Genomic DNA, 6,952 nt, shown 5'->3' with positions numbered 1-6,952 from the left:
TTCTTGATATAGGTATGTTGGTGTTGTTATACCACAACAGCTTCGTTACGATAGTAGTTCTTTTCTTGCTTCTCGATACAATGCCTCACCAGTGATTATTCTCTCTTTCTTCTCTCCCTTGTTACACAGTTAATTTGGAATAGACTACAATGCTTGTTTAGAGTAGAACAAAATGATTGATAGTGGTTCGATTAAACTATATCACTCCTTTGCGTCTCTCGTTGTATATATATGATTTGAACGCCAATATTCTAGGTGTGACTTATCCATAGATGGTGGGAAACCTAAGGGAATTAATCCTCAGAATCAATCAAGATTGATTTCTTCCAAGAATAAGATAGAACTTCCTTTACTGATCCATTACTTCCGAGATTTTCTTTCCTCCATAAGCCGTTATGATTGAATATTCTCCATGATGTATGTGATTGAATATTCTCCATAAATATTTCATACACATGGATTTATGAGCCTTCCGTAAATAACTGGATCCAAATTTTTGTTTTCCATGAAGTTCGCAATAACAACATAATTGATTCCTTGATTCTTGCTTCTATATCTTCACTGGAATCTTGACTTGCATAATTGATTCCTCGATTCTTGCTTCTAGATCTTCACTAGAATCTCGACTTGCATAATTTATTCCTTGATTCTTTCCTTGATTCTTGCTTCAAGATCTGCACTGGAATCTTGACTTGCATAATTGATTCCTTAATTCTTGCTTCTAGATCTTTACTAGTACTCTTTCATTTCTTCTGACTTCCTTCTTTGGAATTATTTTCCTGCAAAAAGAAGTAGGTTATTTTTCATCATAAAAATATATATCTAACAATCTCTTCTTTTTTGATGATGACAAAATAACTTAATTCACTTTACTTCCTTGTTTATCATGTCTTCATTCGGCTCCCCCTGAACTTGCTTTCAGGTATTATGAGTCGGCTCCCCCTCATTCTGTTGCCCATTAGTCGACTCTTGTTCAGTCGGCTCCCTCTCATTCTGTTGCCCATTAGTCGACTGACCCTTTAGCAGTTGACTCTATATTTTCCTGCAAGTTAGTGGTATACCCTATTCTCCCCCTTTGGCATCAATCAAAAAGAGAGCTAAGCAGTTTTAACTACTAGCAGATAAGATTAGCAGATAGTAAGTTTAATTGCAGTCATCCAGATAATGTCCAAAAGCATGCAAGTAGAATAAAATATCCACAACATCGAAAGAAATTATCTAAGCTTCCAACACAGATCATCGATGAGGAAAAGAGGTAAGGGTGTTGCATATTCTTTGAGACAATCAAAACTTGAATTCATTATGACTGAGATTCCATCAACACAATCATGAACCTTCGTGAAAGCTTTTACTGCCTTTTCTGCGGTTTTCAGAACCATGACTTTTAGCTTGGACACGTCAGAGCTTATTTCCTTGGAAACTTCGTAGATATTGCCAACTGAGGACTGAGTGGTTAGGAGTAGATCTTTGATGGTAGTCAGCTTGTCATCAAGTTCAGTTATCTTTGCAAGCAATTCTGGATTGTTAACAGTAGCCTGAGAAGTATCAACCTTTACCTTGGAGCTGGAGGGAATCTTTTTGGCTTCAATTTCCTGCTTCTTTATCCAAGTACCACCCACAACAACAAAAACCATGCTAGCAAACGCTCTGTTATTATAGCACTTGGAGACAAACACATAGGGATAGTTTGAGAGAGGGATATTGAAGGTTTCAAGGTGAGTGATAACCATTCCGTAAGGGAGATTCGATGGATCTTCAGCATGTTCAATCATAAAGTTGATTACCCAGGAGGACAACTTCACTATATATTTCGTGAGAAGGCAGTAGACCAAAAAGGTGTCCCTTTGAGATAAAGTAGTGTAGGATACAGTTCTGAGAAGAATGGTGGTTGCAACAATGTGGGCAAGAATACAGGTTTCAAAGTTGATGTCTGATAAGTCAGAATTTTGACTACTTATTAGCGCATTTTAGCTTTCATTTTGTCCAAAAGTGTCTAATTGTATTCTCGAAAACTGATGAAATATGCTTACCTGCAGGAGTATTGGAAAATGAGCCACTATGATGAAATCCAACTCAAGGAGGAGTGATCTGAACAAGGACAAAAATCAGGCACAAAAGCTCAAGTGTAGACCACAAATTTCTATTTGCGGCTGCATAATGTGAAGGAATATCAACAGAGTCCCGGTGTAAAGTGAGGATCGCACAATTATTGTGAGGCCGCAGAAGCTATGTAAGAGCCAACGTTCAGATAGGTTTATTTCAAGATCACGAAGAAATGCGGACCGCACAATAATTGTGCGGCCGCAGAAACATCTATGCGACCGCACTCAGGAAATGTGCGGTCCGCAGAAGAGCCCAGTGCAGCCGCACCCAGAATTGTACGGACCGCAGAACATGAGAGATGTGGCCGTAATCCAGAATTGTGCGGCCACAGAGTCAGCTCCTGTCAAGATCTGAAGAGAAGTGCAGACCGCACATATAATTGTGCGGCCGCAGAACCTCCGAAAAGGTCAATTTTGTTCGAAAATTTTAGCTTTGTATAAATAGACTACTTTCACGAAATTAGGTCAAGTTTTGAATATTGAAAGTCCTGTAGACATTTTTACTTGCCTCTTTAGGCAACTTTAGCTTACTTTGGTGATTTAACATTGGATTTTTATCTTTTAATCTTGCAATATGAGTTGTATCATCTTCTCTTCTTTATTTTCTTCTATACTCATTATGAGTAGCTAGATTTCTAACTAGGGTTGTAACCCAACCCTAGTGTGTAAACCTAATGGGGTGTTTGATTTATGTGCATAGGTCTCACGAGTCATTATCAAGTAGGAATGGCAATGGGGCGCGGCGGGGTGGGTTTAGACTTATGCGGTTGCGGGGCGATTGCGTGTGAGGTATTTTTGACAAATACCATCGTGAATTTGCTGCTTTCCTCACAAAATTATGGTTCTTCCATTGACTATCAGTCATATATAATTGACTGCTTTTTAATATTAAAAATGTTAATTTGACAAGAAAGACTTAAAAATCTGAATGATGATTAATAGACTTTCATGAATACAAAATCTTGTTTTTGTTCAGCTATTCCGAACAAAATACACTAAAATCTTATTTTTTGTATAAAAAAACTCTGCAAATCACCAAAAATTCTTAGATAGTATAGATCTCGTGGTGGATTGCATCGATCTTTGATAATTTTTAACTAAATTTGTCCCATAGATCAAACTATTGTTTTCTATTTTTCATAATTTTATGTTTGTATATAAGAACAGGAAGCTTTAGACATATAGAAGAATATTCAAATGCTAATCGAGGAAAACAGTACAATAAATTTTTAAAAGCTTACCATATATAGAAAAAAATTACATATTAATACGTTGATTTCTTACTCTTGCCAAGGTAAAATGCCACCACTACTAATATAATAATAGGGCAAAAATTACTCATTAAAATTGAAAAAAAAAGAAAAAAACTTTTGCTATGCGGGGCGGGTTTATGCGGGTCGTGGAGGGGGGGGGGGGGGTTGAATACCGAAAATTTTGTTATGCGGGGCGGTGCGAGGCGGGTTGAAATTTTTGCGGGTTAAGGTTGAACCCGCCCCGCAACCGCCCCGTCCCGCCCCACTGCCATCTCTATTATCAAGCTTAGTAGAGTCTTGAGGAGCGGTACGAAAACGTTTGTACTTATCTTCTAGAGGCTATAAGGCTTTAGGAAAATCTCACATTCTTTCTTTTATCTATCGAGTGAATTTGTTATATCATGAAGTTTGAATCTTTCTTTTCGTATTCTCTCACAGATGGTGAGGACACGTGCGTCATCCGTAGTGGATCAGGAGCCAGAGCCCCAGGTTGCATCCACTACTAGGGGTAGGGGCCAGGGCAAGGGCAGAGGCCGAGGTAAAGGCATAGCTCAGCCTAGAGCACGCGCCGCAACACCTATTGCCGAGCCTCATATAGAGTAGGATGACGAGATTCTAGATTAGGTTAAGCCCGTAGGACCGTCTCGGGTACTAGAGGGGTTCATTTCTACCCTATTGCTTCAGGATGCCTTAGTCCACATGGTTGACCTCATGGATAGTATGGCTCAGGACGGTGTGTTTCCTGTGGCACCATCCATTTCTTACACCGAGGGAGGATTTCAGACTCCGCTACTCATACTCCAGAGCAGATGAGTCATGGTTACCAGACCCTAGGTGTTCTACCCATTGGGATGGGGGGTTCGACTTATTGTTGCTACACAGCCCGGGGATAGACCTGCGATGTCAGCTGATGAGCTGAAGAGATTGGACAAGTTCACCAAGTTATTTTCCCCTCACTTTAGTGGTGCACCTTCAGAGGATGCCCAGGACTTCTTGGACCTTTGCCATGATATTTTGCACAAACATGGGTATAATGGAGTCCAATGGAGTTGATTTTCCCTCACTTTAGTGATGGTAGGTTTATGAGCAGGGTAGGCCAACGGGATCAGACACATGGACTCAATTTTCGCAATTGTCCTTGAAGAAATAATTCTCTTCACTCAGAAAGAGGAGTTATGTAGTCATCGAGCGCCTTCAGCAGGGTAGCATGACCGTACTTAGTATGAGACTAGATTTTGTTGATTTGTCATGTCATGTAGCTATCATGATCCCTATCGAGAGGGAGAACATGCGGAGGTTCATAGGATGACCAAAGATACCAAGGCTGAGATTTCTTTTACTCAAGTAGTGGAGATTAATAGGAGGATCGAGCGCATCAGAGGCCATGCTAGGGAGACGACCTCTGACAAAAGGCCCAGTTATTTTGGAGGATTCGGTGGTTCCTCGTCTAGAGGTAGATGTTCTTTTGGTAGAGGCCATCCTATCATGCAGGTACAGTCATCCCTACAGGTTACACATGTTACTTCACGCAGAAACAATGCTTATGGGCCTCGTTCCGAGCCTCTAACATACAGTTCACCTCCAGCTCCCGTTAGTGCACTTCCGATACAGAGTTACCATGGTCATTATTTGGGTCGACATGGTGGTTTCATATATGAAGGCTCGACGAATGGTCGAGAAAGGGTGTTTGGTGTATTTGGCTTATATCCATGATTCTAGTGTAGAGGTTCCTTCTATGAATTTGGTACCGGTTGTGAGTGAGTTTCCAGAGGTGTTTCCTATAGATTTGTCAGGTTTTCCACTCGATAAGGATGTCAAATTTTGCGTTGATTTAGTCTCGGGAACTCAACCTATTTCTATTCCACCGTACCGTATGGCTCAGGTGAGTTGAAGGAATTGAAGGATCAGTTATAGTATTTTCTTGACAAGGGATTCATTAGACCGAGTGTATCACCTTGGAGTGCGCCAATGTTGTTTGTTAAGATTATGAAAAAGGACGGATCGATGAGGATGTGCATTGATTATCGGCAGTTGAAAAAAGTTACTATCAAGAACAAGTATCTGTTGCCTAGAATTGATGATTTATTTGACCAACTTCAGGGTGTCAAGGTGTTTTCAAAGATTGATTTGAGATCTAGCTACCATCAAGTGACGATTAGGGCCTCAGATGTCCCCAAGACAACTTTTAGGACTCATTATGGTCATTGCGAGTTCTTGGTGATGTCATTGGGCTTGACTAATGGTCCAGAAGCCTTCATGGATTTGATGAACCGAGTGTTCAAGCCTTATCTGGATTCCTTCGTAATTGTCTTCATTGATGATATTCTAGTTTACTCTCGTAGCGAGATGAGCATAAGCAGCACCTATGGATTGTACTTCAGACTTTGAAGGATCGTCAACTATATGCCAAGTTTTTGAAGTGTGAGTTCTGGTTTGACTCAATTGCCTTCTTGGGTCATGTTGTATCTTATGAGGATATCAAGGTGGATCGTAAGAAGATATAGCCAGTTTAGAATTGACCTAGACCTACTTCAGCTACAAAGATTCAGGGCTTCTTGGGTTTGGTGGGCTACTATCGTCATTTCTTTGAGGGGTTTTCATCTATCTCAGCCCCGTTGACCAAGTTAACTCAAAAGGGCACTCTGTTCAAATGGTCTGTCGAGTGTGAGGAGATATCTTAGAAGGCTCAAGACTACCTTGACTATAGCCCCAGTATTGGTGTTGGCCATATGCTTGGTATCTTACACTATGTATTATGATGCATCACGTATTGGACTTCACGTGTATTGTTGCAGGATGGTAGGGTGATTGCCTACGCATCTTGTCAGTTAGAGGTCCATGAGAAGAATTACCCTATGCATGACTTGAAGTTAGCAACCACTGTTCACACGCTCAAGATTTGGAGGCACTATCTATACGACGTTCCATGCAAGGTCTACACCTACCATCGGAGTCTCCATCATCTATTCAAGCAGAAGGATCTTAATTTGAGGTATCATAGATGGTTAGAGTCATTGAAAGATTATGATATCACCATATTATATCATATGGGAAAGGCCAATGTAGTGGCTGATGCCTTGAGTAGGAAAGCGGAGAGCATAGGGATTTTGACATTTATACCGGAGGTGGAGAGGCCATTAGCCATGGATGTTCAGTATTTGGCTAACAGGTTGTCACCATATCACGCTATTCTTAATTGTCATGCTAAGACCGTGACATAAGATATGCCGGGATTTTCGAGGTTAGAGTGGACAGGTTCATTGGGTCATGTTCCTAGTAGTGTGGTGTCTTTCCTGAAGGCACAACAGATGATTGAGAAGGGGTGCTTGGCGTAATTAGCCTTTGTGAGGGATGTTAGTGCTGACACTCCACCGTTAAGTCAGTTCCGGTAATGAGAGAGTTTCCAGATGTATTTCCAGCATACCTACCGAACATACCATATGATAGGGATATTAATTTTGGTATTGACTTGGTGACGGACACTCAACCCATATCTATTCCACAGTACCCTCCAGAAGAGTTGAAGGAGTTAAAGGAACAACTTCAGGAGTTACTTGATGAAGGTTTCATCAGACCGAGTGTTTCACCTTGGGGTGC

The sequence above is a fragment of the Nicotiana tomentosiformis genome, chromosome 3 (genome assembly GCF_000390325.3).
Source record: "Nicotiana tomentosiformis chromosome 3, ASM39032v3, whole genome shotgun sequence".
Classification (NCBI taxonomy): domain Eukaryota; kingdom Viridiplantae; phylum Streptophyta; class Magnoliopsida; order Solanales; family Solanaceae; genus Nicotiana; species Nicotiana tomentosiformis.
Note: the sequence above shows the minus strand (reverse complement) of the source record.